This window comes from Netta rufina (assembly GCF_964035555.1).
Source record: "Netta rufina genome assembly, chromosome: 2".
In the NCBI taxonomy this organism is placed as follows: Eukaryota; Metazoa; Chordata; class Aves; order Anseriformes; family Anatidae; genus Netta; species Netta rufina.
This window is the reverse complement of record NC_140124.1, coordinates 26456055-26470265: the sequence shown is the minus strand read 5'-3', so window position 1 is coordinate 26470265 and position 14211 is coordinate 26456055. Positions and strand designations below refer to the sequence as shown.

The 14211-nt window shown below is 43.4% G+C and overlaps 1 protein-coding gene across 1 annotated transcript in view; it reads left to right on the top strand.

The window, feature by feature from the left end:
* The first annotated feature begins 622 nt into the window (after positions 1-622).
* Positions 623-14211, top strand: part of SLC25A13 (solute carrier family 25 member 13) — a 95537-nt gene continuing 81948 nt past the window's right edge. Inside the window, exon 1 of the mRNA XM_084282252.1 lies at positions 623-645. The gene's annotated coding sequence lies outside the window, so the exon portion shown is untranslated. The remainder of the gene's footprint in view (positions 646-14211) is intronic.

The window sequence follows — 14211 nt, the reverse complement described above, 5'->3', positions numbered from 1 at the left end:
AGGTCAGACCGCCAAAATCTTTCCAACAGTGTGTTGGAAAGGCTAAACGCTCAGGGAGAAACTGGGCTGAATGCGGTATGTTTCAGATTACGTCCAGCTTGGCAAAGAGGCACCTAGTAAAACAAATACTCAGTTGTTACTAGCGTCATAAAGTTCCTTGGTGCATTGCAAGACAGAGATACAGCACTTCGTACTGCACGTTTTACAGCCCTCAGGTAGCTTCAGAGGAAAGCTTCTACGTGTGGTCTTGAATGACCTATGTTAAAAAAAAAAAAAAAAAAGGCAGCAGCACATGGTAGAACTGGGAGCAGCTAGAATGGATTAATTATTAAGTTACCTTGGGAGACTTGAAGGGTTTTTATCTTTTTGAGGTGAAATGGTTGCTGTTAAACTGTTAAACACAGATGACTTTCTATTTTTATTGTAGTCAGCGACAAAATGTAAGTAGCGTTTTGTGCTCTAACGGTAACGTCTGAGCTCAGGTTCTGCAAGCACACACATGAATAACTTTGCCACACAAACAGCTTCTGGGCCTGAAGTTATTCACATGTGCTTGCAGGCATGGGCCTTGATTTGTGTTCTAACTTCCTCACTGATGCATCTCAGTAATGTTTGCCTTTTTCACCTCAGCCAAACAATGGACTGGTGAGTTGAATGATTTTTCTAAAATTCCTTCGGTACCTTTTCCTTGCCAGTATCCTGCATGACCGCTTCCTTTAATTTTTTAATTACACCATCTTAGGCGTACAAGGCTTTGAAACTGAATGTAATTGTTCTTCACTTGCAAAATTCCACTGTTGACGTTTTAAGTGGACTCCAGGAATTCGGTCTGTCAGGAGGAAAACCCAAGTGGGATACTGTTAAGGCTGCATAGTTAAGCACTCAGGTATCAAGAAATGGGCAGAGCTTTTTGTGTGGAATCTTTAATGTGGATCACAGGGCCATGTAATTTTCACCACTGCTACTTAGTGTCATACAACTTATACAATGTTTATACAGTGTATAAGTTTTTATACCTATTACACATAAATGGCTTTTGGGAGTCTTTGGAAACATTTTCTGAAAATGTTTTGCAAAAAACTTTATTATAAATTATATTGGCACAAATTTCTAGTGAAAACTATAGTTGAGATGTTTCAGTAGATTTTTACCCCGTTGATAACTGAATTATCAAACTAAGTACTGGCTTCATTCCCTGAACTGCACAGAACACAGGCTATGTGGAAGACCTTTATGGTAGCACACGTATAGAGCAGCAAGGAACGTGTACACAGTGTCTCGTGCTTTATTTCTTCATTTTTGAGTGTTTAACAATGCAGGCGCAATGTTTTGTCTGCCCTTTAGTCACATCTAAAGAGGCAGGTTACATAATCTAGCTAATGCCAGTTGCTATTCTCCCGGTGTGTGTCCTACAGCCAAGTTGGCCGTGCCTGCTGAGTGAATGTAAGCTGCCCGGGCTCGCACGCTGGTGCAGGGTGCTGGCCCTGGCAGCTGTATCAGGCATGTGCAAAGTGCGACTTGGTATCTTTTTAAAAGCCCTACTGCTTGTTAAAATATAAACGTATTTTCAGGGAGAGGTTCTGAGATAGTTCTTAATGAAACCTGTTCCCACACCTGATTTTCCCTTTGCTCCTTTGCAACTTTATCTGTTCAGCTTCAGGCCAGGGAGTGATATTTACAATGGGAGAAAGTATGCATATATATATGTATATATATAAACTTTATATTTCATAACCAACAAGCTACATTAAAAAGCTAAAAATTGTGTTAAAGCAAATTCTGAACTTGATTAATTTCTGTAGACTCATTAAAGCTTAGAAACAGTAAAACACCATGGGCTTTGCATGAAAGCACTTGCTCACCATTAAACTTCACCTCTGCCATGGACAGCATGTGAATAAATTTCGGCATTTGTATTGAACCGCATAGTACTCATATAGGATAAGATCTTTAAGTACCGTGGTATCTCTCTCATTTTCTAATGTAATTCATTTCTGTGCATGCGTGAACTTTTATCCATTGGGCGCAAGCCGGTTGCCTCAATTGTCTAGAATGTATAAGTTGCTTGTTTAAAGATTACTGTCTTACCAACAAAGTGCAACGCAAATGTCACGTGCTAAAAAAAACTAGTTGTAAAATGACTGTTCGAGTACAGGCATGAACCTTACATCAGTATCGGGTGGGACTCCTTGCATGCTTAATTTTAAGTGCATGCATCAATCTGTTGAAGAGCTGAGTGCCTGACTGTCAAAAATACATCACTAAGGAGGTAACACAAAGAGATTTGTTGCTGACCTTACCGACATGACGATATTGGGGATGTCTCTAATGCTGGGGAAAGAAGCTTTGTTATGCAGTTTGGGTATATTTAACAACTTATTCTCTTTCTGCTTGTGTTGGTTTTCTGTTTGTTTGTTCTGAACTGTTAACTATGGAAGCTGTGTCAGTGGAGTTACGTGTTGTTTCTGGTTACTGTCGTGTTTACTATTAAAGATCTTAAACCTTGTCATGTCAAAAGTAGTTAGTGCCCATCACAAACTCCCTGTGTCTCGTGGTGTTCACGTAGTCAGACGTTTATTTCCCCTGAGGACCCCAGTCACACGAGGTATGTCACCTTGACTGAGCTCACTGGAGCTCTGGGAAGGAGCGATGCTGCTGGCCCTGGCTCCTTAGGCCTTGGGGTCTGGATGAGCAGTGGCTGAAATACGAACACCATGGCAGTAAGATTTGAAAAGGTTGCGATTCCAGACAATGCCAAAACTATTTGATGCTGTTGCAACCATGCCATAAGGGTTGTTTTGCTCTCATGGGTACCCAGATGTTCCTTTTGTGCATCATCCAGCTGCATCATGCCTCTTCATTCAGCTCCTTCTCCCGTGCTCCTTTCCTCGTGCTAGCAGCAGGGTGGGATGTGTCTGGGAACGGGACGAATTCACTTTTCTTGCCCTAGATGATGCCATTCTTCCTCCAGCAAAATGGTAGCACAGAATGGCATTGTATTGCATGTGGATTCAGTGGATGCTGAGAAGGAAACAGGGGAGGGAACCGAGCATCACGATGGGTGCTGTGTCCACGAGGGGAGTGCAGCCCCTTACAGACAGATGCCAGCCACCCAGCAAGGTCAACGAAATTGTGGGGGAAGGTGGCTGGTGAGTAAGGAGAGAAGCAGCTCTGTTTCCTGGAAGCATCACCAAGTCTGTGTACCGTAGGTTTAGTAGTGTCATGACACTTAATTGCATCGTGATCACTTTTTTGGTCATAATAGTGCAGTGTGAGGGCTAAGTGGAAGTTCCCAGTGCTGGTCTGTACGGGCCCAGCAGTGCTTGCTGTGTAGGTTAACCTTTTGGAGCTGTACATAAGCGTGTACATTCTTAAATTCTGTATGTAGCATGCATGATTCTCTCCCCTCAGAAAAAAAAGTGTATTATTATGCTGCTTATGACTTTTTGCTGTGCCTTGACTTCTTAAGGCACCAGAATTGGCCTGGTAAAGGGACACTAAATTTATGTGGGAGTCGTGGTAACTTCATGCCTCTTCTAAGTGCAGAGTAGCACACGTGATGACTGTGACAGAAAGGAAGAAGGAAGCAGGCGGCTTACTCTCCCTTCCCCTCCTCTCCACCATTCTTACGCATTTGGTTTCATTCGGTTTCGTTTACTGCACAGTTCTTTGCTCACGCCATTTACCCTCCTGGGGACAGCTTGATCCCACAAGGTGAGTTGTGAGACCCACTGGCAAGAATAATCCCAAGGAGGCAGCCACCCAGGGAGCGACTCTTCTGGAAAAAGTGCAGAGAGCTCCCTTCTGGGAGAGCAGTTACCCTGAAAAGGAGCTTTATTTCTTTGTTCCTTTTTTTTGTCTTAGATGTGTTTGTCTGTTTTATGTGCTCCTGTTTTTCCCCCTTTCCTTTACCAGAGCAAGGTGGGGGCCAGTTTGTGGATTTGTGTCTTTCATAGGTGAAATGGGATCGCATGTTGCACCTGCTGGGGGTTTTAACACGTTCTTGAAATCTGCTCTTTTCCTTTCTGGTGTCTCTCTAAGAGAGCAATTGCAGCGTAACCTCACTTTCAGGATAGCTCTGGGAAAGTGCTGCTGGACCCAGCAGTTATGCATATACCCTCACGTGCATCTCTTCCCTTGTGATAGCCACTGGAAAGTATTTTAAGTTACACGGATCCTGTCACACCAGGAAATGAACTCCTCTTCCTATGCAGCTTTGTGTCCCAGCAAGTTAGAGATGCTTTGCAAGGTGTGCTTCAAATGACACGTTAAAGGCATTCTCCCTGACCTTGTAATCTAGACACGCTTACGTCCCTGAATGATAACAATGTGTCTTCTGACCAGCTTGTTTAGGCCAATATCTATTTTATTTATCTATGTTGTCCAAGGACTATGACAAGGAGGTATGTGATACTGTGTTTCCTGGAAGATGGCATGAATGTGCTGCTTAATTTTAGCTTCAGTGTTGCTTTTGATCTGTGCAATTGCTGCTGCTTTGGCTATAGAACGGCTCGACAGCGCTGAACAGACCCTGTATGTTTGTGTGGCATCAAACCTGAGCTTGTGTAAGGCTGCTGGGCACTTCTGTGATAACGCTGTTTTGCTTTGAGCTGCTGCACAGCCTTCAGAAACGTAGCAGCCGATGTTTTTATGGTGCTAGATAACTGTAGCTAGCAAGATGTAAGGTTGCATAATTTCTGGTGCATTCCCCCTCTGGAAAGTATCTGTATCTCAGGCATTTGTAGGGAGATAAAGAGGTCCTTATAAAAATACTCTATCTTCGATTGCTTTGGAATAAAGCAATTTCAACCGAAGCTTTGTTAAAACACTTAAAGGAACACTGCAAATGCATTTTTCATAACATTTTAAAATAATTTCATGCTATTTACCATACCTTAGAAACGTGCAATTGCAATTATATTCTTTACCAAAAATGTTACTCGGCCTGCACAAAACCCAGTGTGTTAAAGGATGAAATTGCTCATAGGGAGTGGGTTGTTGGCATTTTTCTTTCTCTTTAGAGAGAGGGGGAGAAAAAAAAGAAACATTTGAGAGAATGGAGGTGTGCACACATGTACAGCAAACTACATACATTTAGAGAAGAAAGAGGAGAAATAGAGCTTGTCACAAGGCTGACAACGACAAACTCCTCTTGCTGGATACTTGTGAGGTGCCTCAGCTCGGCTGCTGGAGCCGTGGTTTTGGTGTCCTGCAGCCTGCGGTGCCCCGTGAGGACTGCTCCCTTGCTGGCTCACTCTTGGGGTCTCCCTGCAGCTCTGCCTTGCTCACGGGCTCACCTCTAGGGCCTGTGAAAACCAGAGCCTGGAATTGAGGCACAAAATACCTTTTGGCCTTCTCTAGATCAAGACCTCCACACCTCACTGTTAGCCATTTGGCTTTGGCAGGAGAATTAGGAAACCTATCGGAGGCGTGCAGGACCAGGTATCAGCAGCAGGCAGCATGCTGAGCAATGGGCATCTTAGCTAGCGGGGGGGAATAACAAGATAAGGACCTCGGAGGAAGATCCTCAAGCAGCAAGCCGTACGTCTCTGCCTGAGGCAGGGCTGCTGCCTGGTTAGCCACACAAGGGCTGGGGGAGCAGGCCAGGACCCGCTCAGCTGCTGGTGGTGGGGGCACCCGGCTGGGAGGGGAGGTTTGGTTCTCCGGTGCCACCAAGCTTCTGCATTTTGCATGCCTGGTGCCTGGGCCTGCCATGCTTTCGGGGGGCTGCTGTGCGTGGTGCTTGGCTCGGGTTTGGCAGCGCCGGCGGGACGTGCCCCGCGCGCGGCTCCTGGCTGGCTCCTGACATGGCCGCCCCTGCGCTGTGGCGCTGCCGGCTCTGCACGCTCCTGGGGCTTTGGCAATCCTGAAGGTCTTAAAACCGCATTTTGGCTCGTGGATGGACCGTGTTTTGCATCATGCTCTGACCGGTAGCGGAGTGTGCTAATGGGCCTGGCCCTCGGGGGCTGAGCAACGTGGATTTTGCAAATAGTCAACAAGCGTTTGATTTGGGGAGAGAGCGCTGAGGTGGGCAGGCTTCTCTGGCCAGACAGCCAAACCTCTCCAAAGCATTTTAAAAATCATCTTAGTGTCATCACTGCCATGTGGTTTAGGGGGTTGTCAGTTCGTTTTTGGAGCCCTCAGCTAAGCTGGCCCAGGCCTCGGGGCCCGGTTCATCGCCTGGCAGTGCCTCCGCACTGATGCCAGCACTGAACCCACGGCGGCCCTTCTGCCGGTGGGGAGGTGCCCCTCGGCTCGCTGAGGCACCTCTGTGCTTCCCGAACCTCCAGGCCATGGTGTTTTACGAGCCAGCCTAACCCTGAAGCTGCCATTCGCCTTGGATGTTATTACTAGGCACTTAGTAGCACAAGTTGGGTAATGTAAGGTACCTGTTTGGTTGGTTGGTGGTGGTTTTTCTTCAGCTTGCTTTAGGTCAGATCTGCTCCCTAATACAGCTCACAGTAAAACAGCACAGAAATGAGAAGGATTTTTTTTTATATATATTTTTTTAAACCAAAATTAGGTCTGTCCTGTTTTCTGTGGATCAGGCAATTCATTTGTTGACAGCCCTGATGAGGTAACTGTACAGGTGCCAGGGCTTTTTTCCCTTAACGTGAGATGCACAGGGCAAGAACGTAGCCCCGAGGATGTAATGGTAAGTTCTGCATGGACAAAGCTGAGGCTGTCACAAAACTAGTTGCTTAGCTCATGTCCCTAGTATTTAGCTGAATGCCAGTGGGCAACAATCAGACTAAATCTTTAGAAGAGCAAAAGTAAAAAAAATGGAACTGAAACACCAAGAAACTTTCCATTTAAACATTTATATTAGTTTCTTTGGAAGTCTTTTGTCCCATTTTCTCTCTGTAGCCCAGTAACTGCACTCACAGGAACATGTTGAAAAGGAAAATTTTGATGTGAATTTTCCACAGAAGCAAAAATAAAAAACAAGACTGCCCTTGTTGCGTTTTTTTTTGTTTTGTTTTTAAGGATGTCTCTCTGGTTGGCTTATTTATATATTCGAATGTGAAGTGACTTTGCTGTGGAAGGAATAACTACTGCCTTTTAGGCAAGTTTACAGCTGCATTTCCCTTGATTAGCCTAGCGGGTTCCTACACATTTTTCTGACAGTGCTGATCAGCTCTAGCTCAACACCGAGGGAAATACCACACAGAAGACGACCGGTGTTGTTTTTTTTTCCCTTAGCTTGGTAGTTGTTGAAGTACTGATACACCTTTGAATTGGTAGACACTGTGACCTCTTCTGAATTATCCATAATAAAACGTACAAAGGTAAAAATTAAAACTCTAGTTACAATGAGGCTGGGTTTTAGGTTACTGCTGCCTTTATGACAGTGCACTCCACATACCCTTGGTCCCACTCCCTGCCACCCCCGTGTTAGCATAACTATTTGTTTTGTTCATCCCTTCCACAGGAGCCCCAATCTCAAAAACTTTGGACCAGGGCTGAAGGGAGGGGAGGTGTGTGTCCCTCTGGGAGTTTGTGCTGGGAGTTGTTATGGGATGGGAGGCACAGCCCTGTCCATGGTGTTCAGGGCCCTGAATCATCAGGCTGGCAATATAAGCCTTTTGGCTTGTACCAGCTGATATTTACATAGCCATTATTGCTAGCTGTTTCTTGGATTCTCTTTAGGTACTTTTATTTGCTTTCTGGTTTTGGCTGGGTTTAGATCTCCAGGTTTTGTTATTGTAGCTTTTTTTTATTTATCATATCGTAGTTAGAAAGCTTCTGTCCCCGCAGCAGCCCTTCTAGTGCCTCACAGCCTGCTCTCCTCATCAAGCAGTTAAGTTTACTGAACTTAGATGTATGTTTTTTGTTTTTTTTTTTGTTGTTTTTCTTTTGGGGGGGGGAGGATCTATGACTTCTGATTGCTTTTTCACCAAAATGTTAGCTGTGGAAGCTGAGAAGGTGAGACAATTTTGGTTCTCACCCAAGCTCTCGACCAAGCAGTGCCGAAATAGCCTCTCGTTTTCAGTAGCTGTAGAAAAAGCAGTAGCGTTTTCAGGAGCCTATCTCATCTCCTAGGCCTTTCCAAATTTTCAACATTCTTGCTGTTAATGGTCCAGGTGGCTCTGGTGGCAACGAACAGGACAGATAACCACCCTTGAAAGTGTTACTTCTTGCTCCACAAGCAGTCCTTATGACAGGCTTGAAGACTTCTCAGCCATTTGAGTACTGTTTGAATTACTACTCTGGTTAAAACTAGGATAACATAGAAGAAAAAAAAAAAAAAGCTGTTAACACTGCATCTTACTGCATAGTTTAGTTAATTCTGCTGTGTTGTGGAGGGAAGCACACAGAGGTATGCCTGTCTTCATTCAGGCGTGTAGGATCATCTGCTTTTTGAAGTGCAGTGCTTCACTGAGCGCAGATAAAGGCTGCGCTGCTCCAGCACCTCTGCTCTAAATGTTGGCTCTCTGAGAAGTACCAGCAAAGCCGGTATCAGGTAAGCAGGGAGGCAAGCAGTACAGCATAAATTGAAGATGAGTCGCTGAAAAAGTGACCTTTTTGAAGCACATTAAATGCTTTTTAACCAGTGTATCTCATTGTCCCAAAGGTGCCAGAGCACAGGTAGACTGACCTGCTGTGGGGTAGGTTTGGGTAAACCAGCAGCAATAATCCTAGAACCGTAGTTACCCCTAGAGCTATTGGTTGGTCTTCCGTTCAAAACAAAAATATTAAGAAGATACCTCTTAATAAGAAATTTAAATAAATATATTTTTTCAATCTTTTGGTCCGACTGTAAATAAGTCCATGTGAAAGTATTATACCCTCAAACTCTTAACATCTAGTTTATAAATATATATATATCAATATAAAAACTTAAAGGCTTTTAAGGACTATTTTTGCAGTTATGGGGACATACCAGAACAGTAATATATGCGCTTTGTACAACCATGATTTTGATGTCCTTTACGATTAGGGCAATTGAAGAATTGTGAAGAGCAGCCATCAGTCCAAAGCTAGAGCACAGAAGAAGGTGCTGTGTGGCTGGATGACCATCGTTATTTGCCAGCCTTATAAGTAGCTAGCTGATGTTTTTTCTTCCTCCTCCTTCGGAAGCATCTATATTAGTGTCCTGGTGTATTAAAGCATTGGCTGTAGAGATATACAGCCACTGAGGAGATGTAAAGCATAATATCACAGAGCAGTTGTAAAGCTGCGGAGGGAGGGAATGGGGTATCAAAGGCTGAATTTTTCTGATACAGCTGAACAGATTTATCTTAAATTGAAAAGTCTAGAAGGATGAGAATAGCAATATGTTGTATTTGAATTCAATTTATTTTCCCAATACAAATTATTCTTCCCGCCCATTTCTGACACTGTAATGATGTTGACACTTCATAAGTTAAAACCCATAAGAAACTGATTAGGTGGAGTTCAGGTTTGTTGTGTAAAATTCTGTTGGAACACTGATTTTTTCAGCTTTGTGCTCAATTTTATATTTATCTTTTCACATAATTCAGTTTCTGCAGCTGACTGTTACCTGATCTTTATTCACTGAAGATTTTAAAATGTTCTTTCCTGGAACCGAGCTTCATTTCCATCTGAGAGAATAAGTTTAAACTCCTCACAAAATAGAAGGTTCAAAGAAGGCTCCTTGGCAGGTTGGAGTCTTTTTTTAGTGCCGGCTTTGCAAGGAGACGAGGAGAGAACAACATCTAGCACGCTCTGTTCTTTTGTTTTTCTTTCTGGCATTGCACACTGGGAAAAAATATCTATAGATCTGAGAATATGGAGTCATGGAAGGGCACACATTTTTCTACCTTCTTCCTGATAGTGTTTGCATACTGCCTGAAAGTGCACTTAGTCAACAGCGGAGGATGCTTTCACGAGGATGATCCTGAGCCAAATGCCAATCATCCCGCCAGTAGGAGGAAGAAATTGTAATTGTCTTCATATTTAAGTTGCTGGGTTTTATCCCAACTTCTCTGAACTCTCTCAGCCAATAGAACCGTCAGGGTTTTTGTTTTTTTTTTTTTCTTTTTTCATTTTTTTTTTCCAGTCAATGGATATTTAATTCTGGGAAGTTAGCAAATGTGCCCATTTAATCTAAGTAAAGCAGTAAAGTAGAATAATTCTTGTAAGGAATAAATTAGAGCAAATTATTCAGTGTTGGAGTAGCTTGAGCTGCATCTGACTGCATCTTTCATCAAAGACTGAGAGCTTTGCAGTTAATCAAAATGCAGGTACCATCTCCAAAACAGCAAAAGCCATCAGCGGGATCACGACACACAAATTCTGTGTCTGTGCAAGCCACTCTGGCTGGGAGGTCTGCATTCAAACGTGTGCGTGGTGCCTCCAAATCCGAGTGTGCATATAAATATGTACAACGTGCGTGTATGTGCATAGCGCAGCCCCCTCAGGCCTCCTGCACTGAGAAATGAGAATATGAGGTCTTCTGCCTTATTATTTCTTTCCATTTCTGTGTAGTTGTGCTGTGGCAGCTTCTTAGCTGAGTCTCTGGACGGGTGTGTGATGTTACAGAGCAGGAGAGGGACTAGGATTTGCCTGCTCTCAGCAGCAGGGCAGGAGGCTCCCTCCCGAAGGAGCTGATTGAGAGGCAGGTTGTGCAGCAGCAGCCGAGCACTATCATCTGTCCCTTGCTCCGTGACTTTCCTGTCGCATCCATCCATCGCGCGACCTGTTACCTAGGTCTAATTTGGGGACGGAAGAAAATAGGTCTGAAAATTAACATCGCTGAGCAAACAGCGGGCCATTTGTTGGTGTAGTCATCTTTCTGTGCCTTGCAAACATGACCCGGGTCTACTCTTCCCCGAATCCCTGGCTACTAAAACCTCTTGGTCACGTGCTCTGTGATTGTAAGGCTTTATCATGTTTGACAACTCCTGCTTGGTGGAACATCACTGATTTAACAGAGCTTTGGCAGAAGAAACCTTTAAGCAAGGCACCGAGTCTGAAAAGCCATTAGGAAAAAAAGCGGTATGTAAAAATACCGTGTCTGGCTGATTCCTGCTCCCAGCCCATTGTGCAGGCTGAATCTGACTAGAGAAATCTTCACGTGTTTAGGGGAAGAAATTTTTGAATAATTTCGCATTTCCATTAAAATAGTTTTTGTCACTGACATCAAGTCAGCCTTCCTCCTCCCTGTCACTTCACCTGTCTAACGCTGCTTGCCATTGTGTGTCAGTCTAACTGGAAGCTACTTTGTGAAGATCATGAATTAGTCCCATGTTGATGCTGTACAAAAGGAAGAAAAACATGGCAACAACAAACTTCCTGCAGTTGCTTTTAACTCCATTCACACGCCTGAATCTCTTGATCTGCATCTTTTCTCTCAAGATTGACTGGTGGGAAGCAGTGGGTGCGGTCCTTCCTGCTTTCGGATGCTGTACTGCAGAAGTTTTGGACTTCTCCTTTCCTCTCACAGTAAAGAAAATGAGAGTAACCCTAACCTCTTTTGATGCTCCTGTAGATTCAGTATTTTGGTTATGAGTAACCCAAACCAGAAGACATAATTTTGAAGTGTGTAACCATTCAACTCAAATACTGCATAATTAATGTAGCAATTAATGGTTCCTTGTTTTATATGCCATTGACAAGGATGGTAAACCAGCTTTTTTCCTATTTCTTGCAGATGTGTGGGGAGGGAAAGAGGAGAAGAGGGAACTGCTGAAAAATGATGGAAACAGCATAGTATGGAGAACAAGACTTTCAAATGCATTATTTTCTGTTTTAGACAGTTTTATACACAATTGCTGTCTGCAGTTCTTGTATGGCTTAGAAAGTATGGGGGTGCTTTGTCCTGTGTGTGACCCAGAGTTTGATTAAATATAAAGTCATATCCTGACGAACAAATGAATCTACAATAAAAACTAGCGTAAGGTCTCCTGGCTATTCTGTTCACTGTTTGAAGGCTTCCTGGGCTGACACAGTTTGTGAAAGCTGTGAGGAATAACCACGGTTTGATCACCCAGTGCTTTCATAAGGCAGAGCATCAGTTTTTGCATTTCTAAGGCCTGGATCAACTGGCCAGAAAGGTTATTTGGGAGTTTTACCACGTTCACGTCAGTCAGTGGTAGAAGAGAACCACACCGTTGCATTCTCTTCCATGTTTCATCTTGTATTTTTAGATTTTAGTTTAACTGCAGTGTTAAAGAAAAAGGAAATCCTTTTCTCGACAAATCAAAATGATTTAATTAATTTTTTCTCTCTGCTAAAGATGCCTGTGTGAAAGTAATCTTAGGATTTTTTGTTTTGTTTTTATTTTGTTTCCTGTCTTTAAATCAGAGTACTCGGTTTGACATCATCATGATTTCCACAGCAACCAAATGATCTCATAAAAATACTGTGATGTGACTGTGCAGCACAAGTAAATGTAATGTTTTAATGGAACAGCTGTTGCTTTATGCAAATATATATAATAACAGAGACTCGCTGAGGAGAAGCCAAATCATGCAAGCTAAAATCTGAATTGATTCTAATTAAAATGGATTAAAATGCTGGAAATGTTTCCCCAGTTCCTTAAGGAGAAATGAGAGGTTTTGAGTTGTTGTCAGGTATCTTACAACTATTGCAAATTTTGTAAAGTTATTGTGAACTCTTTGATAATTTTGGCCAAGTTGCGGCAAGCCACCAGTGGATCAACCTTTGGTAATACAATATCTGCCTTATGTGACTGATTTAGATCGTTTGATATTCACATGTGAACCTGAAGATTATTTCCAAGTACACTTGTTAGTAGCTGGAGCCCTCTGTGCAGGCCCCTATCAAGAAGGAAGGTCACATTCCCACTGTAGCCTGTAGCAGCCGTGTAATCTGCCAATATTTAAGCAGCAACAGTTTGGTTATGGTTAATACTGAAGATTCTTGTTTTCTTTTTCCTTCTCATATTTCAGTAGCACGGTGTTATTATTTGCCCAAGTACCTGTTGGAAGGCTGCTGCTATTTTTCTTAGCTATGAGGAAAGGTTCCTGACTACAGGACTGAAGGTTTTCTTTGACTCCCATTCTTTACAGCCTTCCATAAGTTTGCTTTGTGCATGTGATGCTGCCTGTTTCCATTACGCAGTTGTCTTTTGTTCTTTTACAGAGTGTAGAACTGGATCCATGCATACACAGGGATTCATGCCCACTCCCACACCCTTCCCAGCTCTCCGAGCTACTGAGGTGTAGCGTTTTGAATAGAGTTGAATAGATGGATGTGGTTATAAATAGGAGCTTGGAAAGTGAACTTCTGTGTTCAAAGAAGAAAACACAACACTGAAACAAAATACATTTACCTGTCAGTTATTCCTGCATAATTCCTGTCACACAATTATTAGTCAAGGCATGAAATGTATAGGAACTGTTCTCCAGATCATCGCCTCTTGCAGGTACTCACGAGTGTGAAGTCACAAATAACAGCAGCTACTCTCACAACACCTTCAGCTCGACCTCTCCAAAAGTTTATAGCCACATCCATATAATGCTTTCTTACTTCTTTATAATCATGGGATTACAAGATACCTAAAATCAGAGCATCTTGTGTTGACACCCCTCTATGGCGCTGCTGTCCCTGTGTGTTGTTTTCTTCAGAGAGCAGCAGGTTCTCGTTTGGTGCTGTAAAACAGTTCTGCCAGCTCACAGAGACCTTGTGTCACAGCATAACCTCTGCAACACTGACAGTCAGGAGAGAAAAGCCAGGAGAAACCTCTCGAAACACTGTTTGGGGTGTCTGTGGATGCCCTTGTTCTCTGGCAAAACACAGAGGGCTGAGGGCTGGGTAAAATTCATGTTGCCCTAATAGTCTGCCACTTCTCCTTGTTGATTATTGAGTGGTATTGGTGTCTATTTTTCTGCTGCTTCCAGGAACTTGTTTTGGTCTTGCTGTTACACTGGAGAATTTTGCTACCCTTTTTGTCTTTGGGTTAAAAGTTCTTTGGGCTTATGTTCCTGCTCAACATAAGCCCATAAACATGAGCTCTACCTCTAGGAAATAAATTGCTAGTGCTGGGATAACTGCTGCTGGGAGCTGAACGTGAGGCTGGTGTCGCCCTGAGCTTATGGTCAGTGCACTGGTTGTGCAATGGCACTGTTGTAAGCCAACAAGCCCTGGGAGAACCAAAAGGTAAAATCTATGAACTGGACTGAGGGAGCTGCCAAAGACATGTTAGCAGGCTGATATTTGTGATGCTTGGATGTGCCTCCAGTTCTGAAAGGTGTAAGGAAGCGAAAGGGAAGCAAAGTCACG